Here is a 22486-nt window from a genome sequence, read left to right on the forward strand (position 1 = left end):
TTGGTACCCCAGGCAGTCACTCAGTTTGCCTCCATGGTTGCATCTGTCCACGTCTCTTCCAATTCTGTAATACTGAGAAAATCTGGAATAAGGCATTTGGTTTCCTCTGTTGCCAAACATTGGATGCACAAATGGAAGCCAGTAAATTGCATCAATTATATGCAAATAAGATCACACCTTCTATGACGTCTTCTTCCTAGAAGCGATGCCTTTCATTCCGAAATGGTGAGCAGTGAATTACAACTCCCATTGCCAAGTTAGTAGCTTTTTTTGCAATATAGAGTATTATGCAGTAGTATTTATAGTAAACATCAAACCATCCCTTGTCTCTGTAATTCATTGGAGGTGGAAGGGGGGGGGACCTAGTTTACTTCTTTTTAGGAAGCAAGAATGTGTTTATTGGAAATATAATGTGGAGCCAGATACTGCTGCTTATGTTTGAACTGATTTCAGAATATATGATGCATAAACTTAAAGACTGCTTGTACCAACAGTAAGTAGATGATAGACTCATTACAGTATAATCTCGTTTTCAGACATCATTTCCAAGATAGAGATGGTTTCAAAGTACAAATACTTGGCAACCTTGAGCAAGATGTAGAAAGGTGTTGAAGAAAGCCACCCGTGAAATTGTGTGATTTTATAAAATGGTGCCTTTGAAAGAAATAAAATAGGAAGGGATAAGGAGAAACAGTTAGAAGAATTGCCAGGAAAGTTAATTTAAGCATTCATTTAATGACAAGACACAAAGAGACTGAATGATTCTTCCAATATAATTCCTTTGCTACCAAAATTATGTTTTAAAGACAAAAAATGTTTAAGAATTATGATAGTGGGAATGGATTTTCATTCTTGATGGACAAGTCCTAAGAACTTGTCTCTTGCATAATCTCTTTTCTTTTAAATAATAACATTTAATAGCCCTGGATAAGGCCTTCAATAATTGCACTGCTGTTTTAGAGTGCTGAACAATTTGGAGATTCTGATTGTTCTGAATGTTGGCAATATATGTTTCTGCAGCCTCTCACAGATTGTCTTTGTGCAATGTTGATTTTAGGAGCTTTTCTGTTGTTGGACTTATTTTAGGTTGCATCATGCATCAGTAAAACTGGTGTGTTTGCCAAAACATCTAGAGCACTTTTGGAGTAACATTGCAACTATGTTATCGCCCAGTTGCAGCTGACTTTTTGTTGTTTGATTTTGTAATGCTGTTGCATGTTTTTATATCTTTCAGTTGTCTGATAGCTTGGACAGAAAGGTACTAATTAACATTTTGTAAATAAATAATTTGAAATGTAAAGCTTAGGCAGTTCTTGGAAGAGTAAAATGAACAGGATAGTTTCATGGTGGTATGTGAACCATCATATATAGAAATTCATAGAAACTTCTATAGGCTTGTTCACCATCAGATATTTTACTATCATGCTTCCAACCGGAGATGGAAAGTAAGAAAGTAAAGGTACATGTGCAGCTGTTTATAGTTCTACTGGTAATAAGGGTAGAACAGGGTTGGATTATTTAGGACCTCATCATATTTAATTCTCTGATGTGGGCGTAACCTATGGATGTGAGAGCTGGACCATAAGGAAGGCTGAGCGAAGGAAGATAGATGCTTTTGAACTCTGGTGCTGGAGGAAAATCCTGAGAGTGCCTTGGACCACAAGAAGATCCAACCAGTCCATCCTCCAGAAAATAATGCCCGGCTGCTCACTGGAGGGAAGGATATTAGAGGCAAAGTATTTTGGCCACATCATGAGAAGACAGGAAAGCTTGGAGAAGATCATGATTCTGGGGAAAATGGAAGGAAAAAGGAAGAGAGGCTGACCAAGGGCAAGATGGATGGATGGTATCCTTGAAGTGACTGGCTCGACCTTGAAGGAACTGGGGGCGGCGACGGCCGACAGGGAGCTCTGGCGTGGACTGGTCCATGAGGTCACGAAGAGTTGAAAACAACTAAGCGAGTGAGACGACGACGGGCGACAGCGGGGGGGGGGGGGATCCGTCAGACATTGTGGTGAATCCATAGAGCAATGGGGGAATCCATCACCCTGTGTCTTGTATTTTCTGCAGCACCTCTTTCCCCATGACACGGGGGAAAGCATCACTACCCAGCTTCTCTCTGCACTGTCTCCATTGCTGGTAATGATAACACAAGAAGGCTCCCATGTTCTCCTTGTTCTGTTGTAGAATGCTGAGAGCACAGTTCCTGGACAGAAGTAGCTGTGTGTTGTGTGAAGAGATCCAGAAGGCTCCGTCCAGGAACTGTGCTCTGAGTGTTCTGTGATGGATCTGAAAGCCTGTGTGATGAAGTTCTTAGTCAGTTTGTATCACCTTTCTCTTGCAAATGACTCTTGCATCAAACAATAATAGGTTTGTTAGCTTTTGATATTACAAGGAACGTATTAGGGTAACTGGGAGCCCATCTACACTGCCATATAATCCAGTTTGAACTGCATTATAATGCTCAGTGCAGACTCATAAATGCAGATTGAACCACATTGAACTGGGTTATATGAGTTTACACTGCCTTATGATCCAGTTCAAAGCAATTAATCTGCATTCTGAAACTAGATTATATAGTAGTATTGATGAGGCCTAAGTTATTTTCCTAGATTCTTTTTATAGGCATTCCAACAGGAATAGCTCAGCTTTTGCTGTCTTTGTGTGTCATCAATCCATTTCTGACTTAAGGTGAGCCTCAGGTAAACCCATCATAGAGTTTTCTTGCTAGAATTTCTTTAGAGAGGGTTTGCCATAACCATTCTTTTAGGCTGGGATATTGTGATCTCTCAGTTCAAAATCACCCAGTGGGTTTCCATGGCCAAATAGCAATTCATACCCTGGCTCTCATAAATTTTAGAGTTCAGCTATACTGCTGAATTAATGCAGTTCAACAGCACTTTAACTGCAATAGATCAATGCTGTGGAATCCTAGGACTTGTGGTTTGGTGAGGCACCATAAGTCTTTTGCAGAGAAGGCTGGAGATCTTGTAAAACTACAACTTCCAGGATTGGGCCATGGCAGTTAAAGTGCAGTCAAACAGGATTAATTCAATAGTGTAGATCAGGGGTCCCCAAACTAAGGCCCGGGGGCCACATTCAGCCCCCCAAGGTCATTGACCTGGCCCCTGCCCTCAGTTTTAGACTTTGGCTTGCCCAAAGTCTGAAATGACTTGAATGCACAAAACAACAACAATCCTAATTAACTTGACTATCTAATTGGCCAGAAGCAGGCCCACACTTCCCATTGAAATCCTGATAGGTTTATGTTGGTTAATTTTTTTTAAAAAAATAATGTATTGTTCTTTTGTTGTTGTTGTTGTTTTTGCACTATAAATAAGATGTGCAGTGTGCATAGGAATTGGTTCATTTTTTTTTTCAAATGATAATTCAGCCCCTCAACAGTCTGAGGAGCATGAACCGGCCCTCCACTTAAAAAGTTTGAGGACCCCTGGTGTAGATGCACAGAAGTCCAATAAGCAAAGCATTACTGTACACTGACATTTAAACCATCCATTGTGGAAGGAGAAGTTTAAAGAAGAGAAGAGATGCAATAAGTAGATTGGATTAATCAGCAAGCAGATTTTAAAACTTGTAGTCCAAATCATTCCCAAACTGGGGAAGGTAAGAAAAAAGTAAACTCCATTTCCACCCCCAAATACTGTTAATAATAATTTTTTTTGTGTGTCAGGAGCACCTTCAGAAACTGCAAGTCGCTTCGGGTGTGAGAGAATTGGCCACCTGCAAGGATATTGCCCAGGGGATGCCCAGATGTTTTTGATGTTTTACCATTCTTGTGGGAGGCTTCTCTCATGTCCCTGCATGGAACTGGAGTTGATGGAGAGAGCTCATCCATGCTCTCTCTGGGTTGGTTTCAAACAGGCAACTTTTAGGTTAGCAACCCAACCTTCAAGTCATCAGTCCCACTGGCACAAGGGTTTAACCCACTGCACCACCAGGGCTTCAATAATAATAATAATAATAATAATAATAATAATAATAATAATAATAATAATAATAATAATAATAAAAAACTTTATTTATAAATCGCCTATATGGACTCAGGGTGGTTTACAAAATAGCACTTGATGATGCCATACAACACATAAAATGCAATACATCTACATAAAAATCAATAACACATTTACATAAAACCAGACATATAAAATTAACAAAAGCAACCTCTATGAAATAGAGTCAGTAAAATATGGCTATAGCCATTGAATAAAAGATCCATAACTATCAATTTATTAATAGAATTATTAATAATTGATAGTATTAATAACAAAATGTGGCACTTGCAACTACTAGTGTCAAAATATTATATCCAATTTTTCTCTGTGTCCTTCTAATAGTACTGAATAAAAAATACCAGCTCAGTGTTTTAAAAAATAATAACATCATCCAATACTAATGCATATAAATTAATTTTTGAGTTCACTATTTATGTGGTGGCAGTGATGATTTCATTTATATCTAATCTATTTCTCAATATTGTGACAAGGCAGTTTACAAAAGTCAAAACAAATACTATTCACAACAAAATATTCCAATCCCTGCTTCCAGACATGATGCAAAAGGTACAATTTTTTGCCTACAACATAATTTCATCATCCTCATCAGATGCTGAAAATAAATGTGTAATTTGTCAATTATGTTTCGTGACTGCTGTTGTTTATCCAATATGGATCTTCCGTGTCTCACAAGGCAACTCCAGAATAACAATCAATTCAATCTATTTATAAAATCATTCATTTCAAGGTCATTGAAGAGCAAGGATGAATAAATGACTGTGTCCAGATATTACAACAAATGGAATTGAAGAGAAATTGAAATTCAAGAGGATTCTTGCTTGTTGAGTATTTCATTTGAAAAACTTGTTTGTAAAACATGATCTGTATGTAGAACAGGCAGTTTTGTCACAAGCGCTATTTTTCAAAAAAATTAAGTCCAAATGTAAGGGGAAAGTCCAAATAAAGTCTTAAAAATTCTCATGATTTCTCTAGCAAGGAAAAATGCTTGAAATTATCACTTTTTGCACGCAAGGACAGAATAAACAAACATTTACACTGCTAAGTATGGCTAATCAGCATACAGTGGGAGCAGTTAGACAAAGCACACATATTCCATTTATGTTTTAATGTGACAGGTGACCCAGTGAAATCCTCAAGTACAAATACTCAGCTTCTCATAGAGAAGGTAGAAAATGGATTAAACCTTTTGTTCTTGCATACAGTGAGGAAATAAGAGAAAATTTCCTTGGTAGCAATAATCACATATTCTTATATGTGAAAAAGAGCCTGAAGGTGTTGCTATAAATAGCAAGAAATGTTATGGTATGAAAAATGTTGCACAGTTCTATCTGGCATTTTCACTAGTAAGCTTATACTATAATAAGCCAGTCCTAAAACCAGTGATTTCACTAACGTGTCGGTTGGTAGAAAGAAAATAATTGTTTTCTGTTTAGTATTTAGCTGAAAAAACATACACAATTAAGTGTCTTTCCTCCCAAATCAAAAAAATGTATTTAATTCATTTGTTTCATTGTAGAAGAGAAGAGATGCTTTCATAGCTGCTTATTTGTTTCTGGTCACCTGTATGTTTTTAAGTGATGGGATACATTATATTTAGGTTAAGACACCTGTCAATTTCTAGATATTGATTAACTACAAATGACATAATGTCCCCTCAATGTTCACGTGGGCATCTACATTTTAAAATAATGTAATTTGACACTGAGGGGCTGTGGTGGCTCAACGGGTTAAACCGCTGAGCTGCTAAACTTGCTGACCAGAAGGTTGATGGTTTGAATCCACCGAATGGGGTGAGCTCTTACTGTTAGCCCCAGCTTCTGCCAACCTAGCAGTTTGAGAGTTGCAAAGCCAAGAACAAGCCACAAGAGTAAAGACAACAATCCAGCCAGAGGAAAAGTGAAGAAACACAACCTACAAACTATCTACAGATCCATTAAGAAAATCCAACAAATGCTACATTTAGCAAAGGATAATAATAATAATAATAATAATAATAATAATAATAATAATAATAATAAAACTTTATTTATACCCCGCCACCATCTCCCCAATGGGGACTCGGGGCGGCTTACATGGGGTAAGACAATACAATAAACCATAACATAATACAATTAAATAATACATTACATAAAATAAACAGTACAACATAAGATCAAAACAGCAATATAACACGAGCGGGCCGCATGAATACTACATTTAAAAACTAGATTAAAAATTAAAACTCTGGGTGAGAAAGGGATCAGAATAAAACCTCGAGGGACGGGACATCAGATAGTGAACCAGTCTAGAGGATAAATATCGGGGGGGAGTAGCATAGAACATTTACTCTCCGAAAGCACACCGGAAGAGCCATGTTTTTAAATCTTTCCTGAAGGCTAAAAGGGTGGGGGCTTGCCTGATTTCAATGGGCAGCGAGTTCCACAAGCGAGGGGCCACCGCAGAAAAGGCCCTCTCCCTTGTTCCTACAAGGCGAGCCTGAGATATAGGTAGTGGCGACAGGAGGGCCTCCCCTGATGATCGGAGAGGTCGGGCAGGTTTATGGTAGGAGATACGGTCACGAAGGTAGGCGGGTCCCAAACCGTTTAGGGCTTTATAAATGATGGTCTGCACCTTGAATTGGGACCGGAAGATGAAAGGCAGCCAGTGGAGCTCCTTAAACAGGGGAGTAGATCTCTCCCTGTAACTCGCCCCCGTTATTAGTCTGGCGGCCGAACGTTGGACCAGCTGTAACTTCCGGGCCGTCTTCAAGGGAAGCCCCACGTAGAGCGCATTACAGTAGTCCAGTCTAGAGGTAACTAAAGTGTGCACCACCGTGGTCAAGTCAGACTTCACGAGGTATGGTCGCAGTTGGCGCACAAGTTTGAGTTGTGCAAAAGCCCTCCCGGCCACCGCCGACACCTGCGCTTCAAGCGTCAGCGCTGAATCCAGGAGGACCCCCAAACTGCGGACCTGTGATTTCAGGGGGAGTGCAACCCCGTCCAGCACAGGTTGCCACCCAATACCCCGATCCGACGAGCGACTGACCAGGAGGGCCTCTGTCTTGTCAGGATTGATCCTCAGCTTGTTTCTCCTCATCCAGTCCGCCACAGCGGCCAGGCACTGGTTCAGCACCCGAGGGGCTTCCTTGGAGTCAGGTGGGAACGAGTAGTGGATTTGTGTGTCATCTGCGTAGAGATGGCAACACCCTCCAAAACTCCGGATGACCTCTCCCAGCGGTTTCATGTAGATGTTAAAAAGCATGGGGGATAAAATAGACCCTTGCGGGACCCCACAGGTCAAAGGCCAGGGGTCCGAGCAGGTGTCCCCAAAGGATAGGAGGGATCCTCTCACCTCTGCAGGAGTCTACCGTATACCATGCAGCTGTGGACAAGTTTACATAGGCTTGGCCCAATGTAAGCCACCCCGAGTCCCCTCGGGGAGATGGGGCAGGATATAAAAATAAAATTATTATTATTATTATTATTATTATTATTATTATTATTATTATTATTATTACATAGGGACCACCAAATGCAGCATTGCTCAAACACAAATCAAGGAACATGAAAGGCACTATGGACTAACTCAGCCAGAGAAGTCAGCCATAGCAGAGCACTTGATGAACCAACCTGGACACAGTATATTATTTGAGAACACAGAAATGCTGGACCACTCTAACAACTGTCATGTCAGATTACACAGAGAAGCCATTGAAATCCACAAGCATGTGGACAATTTCAACATAAAGGAAGAAACCATGAAAATGAACAAAATCTGGCTATCAGTATTAAAAAAATTCTAAAATCAGAACAGTAAATAAAGAACACTCTGAAAACAGAGGGAATACAGACATGAATCAATCAGGGACAGCTAACACTTCAAAACAAACGATTCCCCCAGGCAGGAATGAAGCTTGCAAGGCCATTAATGCTAATTAAGGTGATTAATTACAACATTCACACTGGCCTCCAACAGACAAGAGTTCTTTCTCCCACCCTGGGCCTTCCAGAGACATATAAGCCTCCTGTTGCATCCCTGATGGGTGAGAAGGGTGGGGTAGAAATGATGTAATAGGCTGCGAAGGCACCTCAAAACCACACTGGAGCCCCAGAATATAAGCAAGCAAGCTATTTATTGAATATTATATGCAAGCAGTACCAAATCAAAGTTTAAAGTCAATAAAATGGGGTTTAAGTCCACAAGAACAAAGTACTTGAGAATCTTGAAGCAAGAGTCTATAAAAGTCACTAAAAAACAGAGTCCAAACAGGATATCAAAGTTAATCCCAATAAAGGTACCAAGCTTAGTCCAAGCAAGGTATCAATGATTAGTCCAAGGCACAGAATCAAACTGGAACACAGGAGGCAAAACTGGAACACAGAAGATCAAACTGGAACACAGGAGACAACACTTCAAGATTAGTCCAAGGTACATGATCAATGCTGGAACAAAAGGCAGGGCTTGGCTGGAGCAGGAAACCAAACTGCAAATTACTGGAACATCAACTGGATACACAAAAATCCCCAGAAGCAAGGACAAGACTAGAATAAGAATCAAGGTACAAGACTGCAGGAATTAACATGGAATTCACAGGAAAATGGAGCATGAAGCAGAGATCTCTCTCTCTCTTGATGAGCAAAGTTACCACCTCTGAATTTCTCAGAGAACACCGTTCCTCTTAAAGGTAAATTCAAGACCTCTTGCCATGGGAAGACTGCTCATTATTCTTTCTGAATAACAAGATCTGGCTGCAGCGCCCCCCCCCCCCCCGCCCATTCTCTCGTCTGCTGATAAATCACTTTCCTATGGTCAAGCTCATTGGCCTTATCACAATGAAAATCCTCACTAGAATGCCCATCTGGCAAAGACAAACCCGACCTTGACTGCTTCAAGGAATGCAGTTCAAGCTGCCGGCTAGGAACCATTGTGTGCCTGTTCCCAGACTCCTTCAGCCGAAACTCTGGCTGGCCTGGATCAGCAGGTTCCTCCACTTCTGGCTGCATAGGAATCTCAGGTTCAAACCCAGAGTCTCTTGGCAAGGAAGGTGCAGGAGGAATCACAGTCAGGAGTAGGAACAATCACAGGTTGAACAGGCCCAACCTCAGGCTGGGCTACAATACCTCCCTTGCTTAGTTTTCCAATATACCTCACAATGTCTGAGGATGCCTGCCATAGATGTGGATGAAATGTTAGGAGAGAATGCTTCTGGAACATGGCCACACAGCCCAGAAAATGCACAACAACCCAGTGATTCTGGCCATGAAAGCCTTCGACAACACATTTTTTAAAAAGTTGCCCATAGTTTAACCTATATTAGTTATTATTATTATTATTATTATTATTATTATTATTATTATTATTGTAACTTATTATTACTATAACTGCCATGGATCAATGCTATGGAATTATTAGAGTTGTAGTCTGGTGAGGCCCAGCACTATTTGGCAGTGAAAGCTAAAGACCTTGTAAAACTACAGATCCCATTGTTCTATAGCATTAAGCCATAGCAGTTAAAGTGGTATCAAACCACATTATATATGTACAAGTGTTGATGCACTCTAGATTGGTGAGGGCTGATAGGATCTCTAATCTTATGACATCTAGATACCTTCTACACTGCCATATAATCCAGTTCAAAGCAGATAATCTGGATTTTATATGGCAGTGTAGAAGGGGCCCTAGAGGAATTTAAGTTACTCAGTTCTTATGACAACTAACCTGAATTACTAAACTTGAAAAGTCTATTGTTGTATACATTACCTCCTATTCTCTGGAGATAAATGGCCTGCCTGGCCATGCGATGTCACTTGTCATCCATATTGATATGTTTGGGAAAATAACAGGAGATCCTTTATGCCCATAGCCAATGCATGTGCTAATTAATTCTTTCTTTTCTAATGGAAGGTTTGTAATTAACTGAAATATGATTTCTTTTTACTATAGCTGGATACATGGGCTATCTCTAAACGTGCTCAGCATGTTCTATGTTGACAATTCTTTGATGGAATACATTTATAAAGCATTCGGTAGCTCTGCATTGTAGGTCAGATTTGTCATATGTCTTCAAAACTGCAGTCCCCATCTATTACACTTGGAATGAAACTGATTTTTATCATTGTCAACAGATGCATCACAGTAGGGTCATACCAATGCAATATGTCTCATCAAACTGATCTATGAGTATCTTTCTTGTCTCACCAAAGCAAATATGAAGGTCAGATGCAGTGTTCTTAGATTTTAAACTAAATCTGTAATTTATGGAACTTTCCCCACATCCAAGTGTATTTTAAACTGCCCAAATGACTAGTTTGAAATAAAGTTCATTTCCATCTTAGAGTAAACCTCATTTATTGCTCATTTGCTGCCTCTGAGATCCCTAGATATTTCCCCTCTTCATTAGCTACACATAACACAATTAGGCTTCGGCCAACTTGGGAAGGAAATAAATTAGCTGGTGAACATTCAGTATGTATCACATAACCTCCAGTGTTTCAAATATTAAAGGCCTACTCAGGTATTTGAAACATCCGTATTCCCACATTAAGGGACACTGCTGTATTCTTTATTCATTTGGCCAACAATAGCCTGTCCTTCACTGACTTTTGAAAGTGATTGTATTATCAAACTGACTTGAAGGAGGATTTCCTTCTGTTGTAAATATAAGACATTTGCTATAGTGCAAGTTTGACTGATATTTTTGTTAAGAAAAATGCTTTATAAGTTGAATTTATAAAGGATTATAAAGTACATATTCATTTTATGGTTCTTTTTCCTTCTTGGTCTTCAAATATTTTTTCCTACCAGGTCCTGTTCAAAAAAGGCATGTGGGTTTGTGAGTGTCTGTATGTGCAGCATACGGTATGGAGAAGAGTCTTGCCAGCAGCCAAAAGATTTTGACTGGTGGCACGTAATTGAAGCCTGCATGAAGAGACCAGTGATAATGCATTGACTGGTGTTTTTACTCCAGGTTCAGCAGGAGGGACGGGCCAGGGCTGAGGGTTAAGCAGATGGCTCCTCCCTCCTGCTTTAAAATTTTTGTAAGGGATCTGAAGTGGGGTATTGAGGAGGCCCTGGCTTTGTGGGAGGAAAGACACTAGGTGGATGCCTGTGCCTTCCTGTGGCAGGAATTGTAAGGTAAAGGTAAAGGTTTCCCCCTGACGTTAAGTCCAGTCGTGATCGACTCTGGGGGTTGATGCTCATCTCCATTTCTAAGCCGAATAGCCGGCATCGTCTGTAGACATCCCCAAGGTCATGTGGCCGGCATGACTGCATGGAGCGCCGTTACCTTCCAGAGTGGTACCTATTGATCTACTCACATTTGCATTTTTTCGAACTGCTAGGTTGGCAGGAGCTGGGGCTAACAGCGGATGCTCAATCCAGTCCCGGTATTTGAACGTGGGACCTTTCGGTCTGCAAGTTCAGCAGCTCAGCGCTTTAACACACTGCGCCACCACCAGGGGCCAGGAATTGAGGGGAGAATATTTTTGGTGTTCACCTTGGGACCCTTTCTATGGAGATGAAGGGGGATACCCAGGATGGCCCTGACAAGTTGCGAGGTTTGGGGGCATCTTGGGATTTTTTCCCTTGGGGTTGGACCAGGGGGTTCCCATTTTCTCTTATAGAGTTTTGGGGCTCAGGAGGGAGTGCCCCTGGAATGGCCTTCCAGTAATCACCATCTGAGCCAGCAAGCCATTAAGGGGACTTCCCCTTGTGTCAGGTGTTCACCCAGAGGTGGATGATGAGATAGTCATTGTGTGATACCTGGTCTCTGTCATGACCTATTTGTTGCTCCTTCTAGGTTTTTACTGCTATCGATTGCGGTTTAAATAGGTCAATAAACGGCCCTTTGTTCCATATTTGGTCTCTTATTTCACAGTGGTACTTCAAAACATTTTCCACAGAATTTTTTTTTATACAAGATATTCTGTTTTCTGGGGTCCCTGGTGGTGGCACAGTGTGTTAAAGCGCTGAGCTGCTGAACTTGCAGACCAAAAGGTCCCAGGTTCAAATCCCAGGAGCAGAATGAGCGCCCGCTGTTAGCCCCCGCTCCTGCCAACCTAGCAGTTCAAAAACATGCAAATGTGAGTAGATCAATAGGTACCGCTCTGGCAGGAAGGTAAAGGCACTCCATGCAGTCATGCCGGCCACATGACCTTGGAGGTGTCTACGGACAACGCCGGCTCTTCAGCTTAGAAATTGACTTAACGTCAGGGAAACCTTTACCTTTTTTAAAATTTATGCTGTTTTCTATGCAAGAATGCTGGGGGGGGGGGTTGTACAGGATTGCTGTACACTATATCCCTTGTATGTGCAGAGATCAAGTTTTGAATTGTAAATCATCTTTGAAAACCATGAAATTTTCAATGGCTGTTTGCAGCAAAGTGAAAAATGGTAAAATTCTTGCTTGTTTGCAAGTATAAATTTTAATTTACTCTCTTACTTTGTAAACCTCAGGCAGGCATATCTGGGGACCTCGTAGTAGAGGATGGTGCATCACCTTGAATGCAGTCCTGAATGAACTTTTAGAGGATTTAAGCTATACATGAGAAATAAGGATAGTGTTTTACCAGGGTTGGGTGCCAGGATCAGAGTGTTAGTGTGCCATCATCCAAGAATGCTCAAATAGCTTTGAGATATTAAACCAAGCAGTAATATCATTTCAGTGCCAGAAAGTTTAATCAGGTTGCTGATATTAACTTCCTTTTCAAGTTCCCACTGTACTCTCTGAGTCTCAGTATGAAGAGATATAAAATTAATGGGAACAATTTGGTCCAGTATACAAGAAGTACTGCTTAAGTGTATTTGGTTTCACTTGGTGAGTTAAGTATGTGCTTAATCTCTTTATCTCTCTCATTTCTGCAAGTATGATCTTTTTTTGGTGGAGTGGAAGTACTTTTCAACTCGTTTTGGAAGGCAGCAAACATGAAAACTTCCATACGTATTCTTGTATTGTCGGTCCATCCGAGAGAGTTGTGCATAGAACATGTTTTCCTTAATTTCATTCATTCTTTCAAACTTTTGTTACCCTCAGGAGCATGTAATGGGAAGCCCCCCCCATTAGCTCAACATGAAAGCAAGCCAGAGCCGATCATCAGCTCCCCCTCTGCTTTTGTGAGCACATGGTGCTCCATGCCTCTTTGCCTTGAAAAGAGAGAGTGCATGTGTGCTGTGCAGGCACAGCGTGGTGCCTGCCTGCAGCTGAGTGCTTCCTCTACAGTGAGAAAGTCAGAACTTGCCTTCTTGCATTGAGAGAGTGTGTGTGTGGCATGCAGGCCCATGCCTGCCTGCAGCCAAGTGCCTCCTCTAAAGGAGAAACAGGTAAGAAGCCTTCTTAAAGCACACACCTGCCTGCAGCTAAGTGCCTCTCCTCTAGAGTAAACCAGCTTAAATGCTTAAAATGATGGAAAGGGGAGCCTGGGAAGTCTCCCCCCCCCCATAGTGGGCCAATAGAAAACAGATCTTTCAGCACTCCAGAGCAAAAACATATACCTGCCCTCCCGATTTCAGGAGGCTCCCAAAAAATGGATTGGGGCCCCCATCGAAAGCCGGGATACTAAATGGGTCAAGGTTTACCCAGAAAGCACAACCCTAGCATCGGAATCTTCTGTGATTATTGGGCTCCTAATCCAGTTCCTCATGGTGAGCCTTACTCAAGATTCAGATGTTGGATCCTGAAATCTGCTTTGAGATACAAGTGGTGTTCCATAGCATTATGCAGTCTGGAGAGCTCCTGGAACATGGCACGAAATATATTTCACATAACATATTTGTAACATTTTGATACCACTCTAACTGTCATGGTTACATGGCACGAGAGTGCTCTGGCAGTAACTTTTAAACACATCCCATAAGATAAAGGCCATGGCAGTTAAAATGGTATCATAGTGTTATAACTGTGTAGAGCGAATGGGATATTGTTTGCTATTGCATACATCTGGAAAGATTTTGGCCCTTCCTACAATGACATATAATCCAGATGATCAAAGCAGATAACCCGCATTATCTGCTTTGGTCTGGATTATATGAGTCTATACTGTCATGTAAGCCAGTTCAAAGTAGATAATTTGGATTTTATATGGCAGTGTAGTAGGGGCCTTTTTTATCTGCATCATACCATAATTAAAACTTAGGGTTCAGACTGAACAATCTCTGCTGATTTCATATGCATTGAACCTGAAATCCATTCTATTCCATTCTGTCTTGTCTCCCCTATATTCATCCTAATTAATCTAGGAGCCCCTAGTAGTGCAGTGGTTTAAACCTTTGTGCCAGCAGGACTGATGACTTGAAGGTTGGGTTGCCAACCTGAAGGTTGCCGGTTCAAATACAACTTGGGGAGAGTGTGGATGAACTCTCTCTATCAGCTCCAGTTCCATGTGGGACATGAGAAAAGCCTCCCACAACGATAGTAAAAACATCCAAACATCCGGGCATCCTTTGGAGAAGGTCCTTGCAGAGGGCCAATTCTCTCACACTAGAAACAACTTGCAGTTTCTCAAGTCACTCTTGACACACACAAAAAATTCTAGTTAATATTGTTCCTTGGGTGTTGCTCTTTGAATCAGCAATGAGGATTTTCTCCCAATACAAATAGCAGTCTGTGGGTTTGTTTTTAGAAACCACATGGTAAGTTGACTTTTCTTTTTTGAGTTATTTTTTCCCTAACATACTAAATACAGTTCCATCAAATAGTTTTGTATGCTTCCTGTAACATTGGCATTTTTGTATGCAAAATTTGATCTGTGAGGGCAGCCTCACAATGTCAGAGAACTGCTCAATCCAATTTGTATCTTAGCCTGAGAATGCTAAATTAAGAAGGTTTAATCTAAAATGAAGACTAAATTAAATTCCTCACAGCCAGTAGAGATGAGCAAATCTATCAGGTGCCATTCCAGTTAATTTAAGGACAGGGTCTTTCCAAGCTAGGTCTATTAATAGGTTTTGAAATGCCCTCCTCTCTTGGTGATATCTGAAATGGCCAGCACAAACAAATGCACTATATGCTTTCCACTGTTACCCAACCATCACACAAGCGATTGGTTAGAAAGCTTCAGATGTTGTTCGTTTCTTTTTAGGAGACACACTAATTGGACAACAAACACAATTCAAATGCACCCTAATCAGTATGCGAGCTGCAATGCTGGCAGACAAGCACTGGAAGGAACAGATTTGAACATCAAACCCAGAGAATGCAAGATGTGATTGAAAACAGACGCTAACAGCAAAGAGTTCTCAGCATGGGTTCTTGATAAAGTCCATTCGGTCTCTCTGCAGACAGCTCAAGATTCTCTTTTTTTTCTCCCTTTCCTTTTAATCTGAACGTAGGAGGCTTTCCAAGCTTCTATTCTCTGTGAAAGAAGTTTTTTTTTCTCCTAACACCTTCAAGGATTTTAAAAAAGAAAGCAAAGGAAAAATAAAGGGCCTTTGTTTTCAATTTGTCCAGACCTATTAAATCCAGGGAACATTTTCTTGGTCTTATTAGGACAAATGACATGACATTGTTCTGTGTGTTTGAAGAATGCAAAATCTTCAAGAAGCACAAAACAAGGTTTCTGAGAAACAAAGCCAATAACATAGAAATCTGATTGCTTGTGGGCATAGATTTTCATTTTTATTACCTTGTTGTGACCTTGGTCAAAAAGGTTTTATAAGTTTTAAAATAATGAAATCGGGTAAAGAAGAGACACAGAAAGAGTGAAAAAATGTTCCTGTGTCTACCCACACATTGAGTATCCCTTATCTGAAATGATTGAGGCCAGAAGTGTTTTGGAATCTTTCAGATTTTGGAATATCTGTATTTGTGTATATGCACACATAATGAAATATCCTGGAGATGGGACCTTAGTATAAATTTATTTATTTGCAGTACTTATACCCCGCCCTTCTCACCCTGAAGAGGACTCAGAGTGGCTCACAAATAGGCAACAATTCAGTGTCACGTAAACATACATAAAAATAAAATCAACATATAGATATAAATATGAAATTCTTTTATTTCTTACATACCTTACACACATGGCTTGAAAGTAATTTTATTCAATATTATTATTAATGGTTCGCATAAAATGTTTGTGTACATTCCATCATAACAAAGCAAATCATTACTATCTGCATCAGGCTTACCTGGATAGTTTAATGACACATTTTAAACTTACATCTTATGTTTAATCTTTGTTTTGTGTATTTTAATATGTCTATTTTAAAGAATGCTTTAGATGAATGTGTGTTTTAGCAATGTTATATCCCACCTCGAGCCATGAGGAGAGGCGGGCAAGAAATAAAATATTACAGTAGAGTCTCGCTTATCCAACGTAAACGGGCCGGCAGAACGTTGGATAAGTGAATATGTTGGATAATAAGGAGATTAAGGAAAAGCCTGTTAAACATCAAATTAGGTTATGATTTTACAAATTAAGCACCAAAACATCATGTTATACAACAAATTTGACAGAAAAAGTAGTTCAATACACAGTAATGCTATGTAGTAATTTACAAACTTAGCACCAAAATATCACAATGTATTGAAAACATTGACTACAAATGTTGGATAATCCAGAACGTTGGATAAGCGAGTGTTGGATAAGTGAGACTCTACTGTATTATTGTTATTACTGTTGTTGCTATTGTTGTTGTAATTATTATCTCAGATACTCATGTGGACAATTTTAGATTTTGGAGCATTTCAGATTTCTATCTGTATGAGCATATGTATAATGAACCCATCAAAAGTCATTTTTTCCAAAATGACCTATTGATACTAAGTTTCAGAATATGTGTTTTTTTTAATCAGAACTGCCTTCCTTAGGGCAATATCAGCTCTAAAAACAAAATTAAGTGTATTGTATATTTCTTTAATTTTTGCTTTTCTTGTTGTTACAGGCAATTAGGAACAGGCAATTAAGATTTAGGATTTAACAGTTAAAGTTTAAAGTGCCCACTGTCCAGCATTACAGATGTGAATCCCAATCAATTTCTCAAAAACATTTATAGCATCCTAGTGAAATGTTAAAATCTGTCAATTTAGCATTATGAACCATATGAATTGATCCTGGTTATTATAGGTGAAGAGTGCACCATAGAGGAACACTATCATACGCATACGTGTTTCAGTCCAATAAAACAATGACAGATGCAAAATATGCACATTTTGCATACAAATAGTAGTTAACAAGATGTCTGCTTGGCCCTGACCATGTCTAGTTACTCTTTTTATTGGAGAGGAGCAATTATTGGAAAAATTGAGCTCAATTCTCAAGGTTTTAGGAGCTATAGTTCAAAAGTAAGCTTTTCATACTCTGGTCAAGGAACTCATGTGAATCAGCTAAGTCGGGATACATGAATTAATTTCTGGCTAAAGTCAGCCCTTCACATTCAATCATGGATAAAGATTTTTTTTTAACCTGAAAGAAAACTTCTCTAGGAATTTCTAGGTCTTCCACCATTACCTTATTGTCAACTTCTACTGTACTGTCGACTTCTGAAAGTTGACCACAGAATCACATTAGAGGACCAAAGGATTCTTAGGAGAACAGTTTTAATCAAATATGTGAATAGTCATATCCACAAAAATCAAAACCACAAATGTGGGGGGATGGCTGTACATGTTTAACAGAATTAACTTCTCTCCCCTGCACAGCTGGGGGCGGGGAGGTGTTTTGCCTCCTCTCTGAAGGAAGAGACTAAAAGAAAGTAGCTCCTGCTAGAGCTACTTTCTGGCAGCAGATTTACCTAGGTAGCAATCCACCCCCTTGAGTTTATTCTCTTCTGGAGAACTGACCCCCCTCCCCACTCAGTTACAGTATAATTAATTGGTCACCTTTGGGGGCTGGATAGGAGCCCCCCCCCATGTTTTTTGCCTACCCTATACTATTCATAGAAGGTAAATTGGGGTGAAGCAATTTTAAATAGGACATCATGAAAACAGCATTCAATTTACATTTTGGTGTACACCCAACGCATCCCACTTGTTGCACTAATTTTGGCAAAATAAAGTCTCCAGCTATAGCAGTGATTCTCAGCCTGGGGTCCCCAGATATTTTTGGCCTTCAACACCCAGAAATTCTAACAGCTGGTAAACTGGCTGGGATTTCTGGGAGTTGTAAGCCAAAAACATCTGGGGACACCAGGTTGAGAACCACTGGTTTAGGTCATGAATGGAAACCCTCACCTGTGGTTCAAATAATCAAAGTGATAGTAAACAAAAATGGCCTAGGAACAGGGCAATTCTGGACTCAAAATATCCTTGGGGCAGAATTCTCCTGCACGTTTCCCTTAGTGGTCGCTCAGGGTTAATTCAACTGGGGACTCACATGTTTTGGCCAAATTAGGCCAGAAAGGTCCACTCCCTTGGCTTTATTCACACCAAGTTCATGCCATCCTTTAGAAATATTTACAGTTACAAAGTTTAATTAGGTAACATTTAATAAAAACAGGGTTGTTGTGTGTTTTCTGGGCTGTATGGCCATGTTCCAGAAGTATTCTCTCCTGACATTTTGCCCACATCAATGGCAGGCATCCTCAGATGTTGCCTGCCATAGATGTGGGCAAAACGTCAGGAGAGAATACTTCAGGAACATGGCTATACAGCCCAGAAAACACACAACAACCCTGTGATTCCAGCCATGAAAGCCTTCAACAACATATTTTAAAAATAGTTGCCCATAGTTTAACCTATATTGGTTATGTCTTCTCTTTATTTCGGGGTTGGGTGGCAAAAATCTGTATTCAGAAATTCAAAGAAAAAGGAGGTTTATTCATTCCACTGTTTATTTGAATAGACAATATATTTGAACACTGAACCAATCAATGTATGCAGATAAAAATTTGGCTTTATTGATAACAGGCTTAGCAAGCTTCATTTTCATAACTCTGACATGGTTCTCCAAGTATTCACATTGACGGATGTTGTGTTTATGGCAGTATAAAGGGTATCTATTTAAAATAATACAATCCATATTGCCCTTGCAATACTGGCTTTGATTTTAGCTGGCACAAAAATATTCTGTAAACTTCTGCAAGTTTTTTTAAGTTGCCAATACTTCAACCAGCAACACTATAATGAATGAGTAAACACAGATTGAAGAGTTGCTAGGTTCATTACTGGCTAAGAATCATATGTCACATAGATATCCAAATTCTCCATAGCAACTGCTATGTGAAAATCTTTCACTCTGATGTTGGGTGGAAGGTGGAGTGGGTAGTTGCCTTAGATTTATCAAAAGGATGATTTCTGCTTAAATAAGAAAAAAGCTATTTTCATATAAAATAATATGATGTAGATAACTGTGGAAAACACTCAACACCATTATTAATTTGGCCCCAGTTCAACAAACATCTCTTTCACCCAACAATGCTATTTGTATTATTACTGATGACGACTGTGTCTGTGGCACAGCAGTGCCTCGAGCCAAGAGAAGTATGGATTTTTGTTGTGTCCGCCAGAGAATTCATACTCTAATTAGGCAATCCAGTCACATTACTGGATATGTAGGGGAGATAGCATTATAAATTACAAGCTAAATCTTCCAAGTTTATTTCTGAAACTGGCTAGCTAGAGATATTTGCGATATATGAAATATGACTATGAATCCTATTATTGTAGTTGAGAGCATACCGTTTTGGACTGTGACATACAGCAATCTGTTTTCTGCATCATGTTATATGTAGTTTCTACCTATTTGCTCCACAAGTCTGTTAAAATGATTTTCAGCATATCAGATAGTTTAGAGCAAATTCATTTTGCTTGATAAGTGAAGGAGGTGATGTAAACGTTAGCCTCAGGCATTGCCACCCATGCCAAATTCCTGCTAGTTTCTGTCCAGAATAAGCAAACGTCATCACTAAATATGACCTGGAGAGTCTGAAGCAGAAAACAAAATTTATCTAACTCACTATCTAGTGCAGCCCTTGGCATCAAAGAAAACTGCTGCTTCTCTTTGCTGTTATGAGCATATGAAAGAGGTGTTCGTGAAATATTGCTACAAGTAATGCAAAGTGATAATCATATTTAACTGTTTTATTGATGCCATTAAAGGTCTGGGATCATCAATGCATTTTCCTGATATGATAGCTTTCAGAGCTACAGCCCATAAATAGATTGTGTAGTAATCTAGCTATCTAGCCAGAGCCCTGAAGCATTGCTGGATTGAGAAAATCAATATTTGGAAGCAACATTTTAGCTGCCCTGGCTTTTTAGAATATTCTTCTTTGCCAAGATACCGAATCCTCATCTTAAGGTAATTGCAAATGTCACTCTTGAGTAGCTTGGAAATCATTGTTTGAGACAGGACCCATCAATTCTGAAAAATAGCATGTAGCACAATGTTCCATTACACATCCTCAAATGGATTTGCCTGATTTCAGCTTGTGCTGTTACTGCATGATGTATGTACATTGGCTTGGTAACACTGATGTTAATTCTGTACTGAAATCTGTTCTTACCAGTTAGGAATCTCACCCAAGGGCATTTTCAAACATCAATAGACTTGCAGAAGTAGATTACACCACTTATCAAGAATAATTATGGCATGTTACACCAGTCCAAAGAAAATGAAAATCCTTGTTCATAAACCAACATATGCTTTATTAAGAGGGCAAATCTTTGCATGGAAAGGCATCCACTTATTTGCTCTGACTTGGTGTCTGTCTACCAGAGTTTATTATTTTATGGATTAGTTACATCAAGGAAAAGTACAAAATGTGTACTAGACAGGTATGCCAAAATTGAAGTGTGTTGGAAAAACATTTATAAAAGGCACACATTAGGAGAAATGTGTTCAAAGTCAATATGAATTTCTTTGCAGATTTTTTAAAAATTGCAATTTGATGGAAAATTGGGCCAAATCAACTGAATAATGGTGCAAAAGAGTGACAAAGAAGAACTAAAATGACAATTAACCTTTTCTTTTTAAGATCACATTTTAAAAAAATCATGTGTCTATTTTTATTTGCGTGTACTTGTTAACTAGGTGATAGCTGCAAAGATCATGCAATGCTTACCTATTTGACAAAACATCATGCCCAATTCTGTTCATGCTTACAGCCCAGTTCTAAGCACATTTGCTTGGGAATATGGGTCACTGAATTTAATAGGACTTTATTCATATTTAAATGTACATAGGAATGTAACACAGGGGTTTCATCACATGAGGCAGTAAATCACAGTTACAGCAGTACAAGAGTGTTTTCAGCAGGAACATATCACTTGAAGTCATGTCTCTGCTGCTGCTTTGCAGTTTGAGCAATACTGATTACCTTTTCATTGATGGAAAAAAACCATTGATGATTGCAATACTACTTTCCCACTATTAGTCATTGTGCCATGTGTTGTGAGTGGATAAGGTTTTCTCCCCCCACCTTTATTTTTCCCATGCAGGGGAAAGTTACTACTGGGAAATGGAGTCAGTTGTTATGTACTTATTTTTATATTATTCTCCCTTCTCTCTATTCTGTAAAGGATCATGCTCATGCATACTCTAGAGAGGAGAGTATGTACATGATGATATACTGTAAGTTCACAAAGGGAAGAATGGGGTCAGTGAGGCAGTGTGGGAGACTGATAGCGGGACTGTACATCTCCAAAGCAGCACCATTAAACTATTGCAGAGATGTATGATACTGATTGTTTCCATTCCAACATGTTTCCATTTCTTTAAACAATGTGATTGCTGTAAAACAACAAGTTGCTGTGCTAACGTCACTCAACTCCTAATAATGATCAGATGCGAACAGTTTCTGAATGCTAGGTTGGGGTTAAAATTGCTGGAAGAAACGTTAACCTTAGATATGAAGATGATACCACTTTGATGGCTGAAAGTGAGGAGGAGCTGAGGAGCCTTATAACCAAGGTGAAAGAAGAAAGTGCAAAAGCTGGGTTGCAGTTAAACATCAAAAATCAAGATGATGGCAACCAGACTGATTGATAACTGGCAAATAGACGGAGAAAACATGGAGGCAGTGACAGACTTTGTATTTCTAGGCACGAATATTACTTCACATGGAGATTGCAGGCAGGAAATCAGAAGATGTTTACTTCTTGGGAGGAGAGCAATGGCCAACCTTGACAAAATAGTGAAGAGCAGAAACATCGCACTGGCAACGAAGGTCCGCATAGTTAAAGCAATAGTATTCCCCATAGTAACCTATAAATGTGAGAACTTGACCGTAAGGAAGGCTGAGTGAAGGAAGATAGTCACTATGGTGTTGGAGGAAAATTCTGAGTGTCTTGGAACGTAAAAAGTTCAAACCAGTCCATACTCCAGGAAATAATGCTCTAGTGCTAACTGGAGGGAAGGATATTAGTACTTTGGCCAAATAATGAGAAGACAGGAAAGCTTGAAGAAAATAATTATAATGATACTGGGGAAAATGGAAGGAATAAGGAAGAGGGGCCAACCAAGGGCAACATGGATGGATGTTATCCTTGAAGTGACTGCTTGACCTTGAAGGAGCTGGGGGTGGTGACAGCTGACAGG

At 39.7% G+C, this 22486-nt stretch overlaps 1 protein-coding gene across 2 annotated transcripts in view; it reads left to right on the forward strand.

The window, feature by feature from the left end:
- The window catches only part of sgcz (sarcoglycan zeta), a 700860-nt gene that overhangs the window by 121864 nt on the left and 556510 nt on the right, over positions 1-22486 (forward strand). The gene's annotated exons all lie outside the window — the stretch shown is intronic.

This window comes from Anolis carolinensis, chromosome 5 (genome assembly GCF_035594765.1).
Source record: "Anolis carolinensis isolate JA03-04 chromosome 5, rAnoCar3.1.pri, whole genome shotgun sequence".
In the NCBI taxonomy this organism is placed as follows: domain Eukaryota; kingdom Metazoa; phylum Chordata; class Lepidosauria; order Squamata; family Dactyloidae; genus Anolis; species Anolis carolinensis.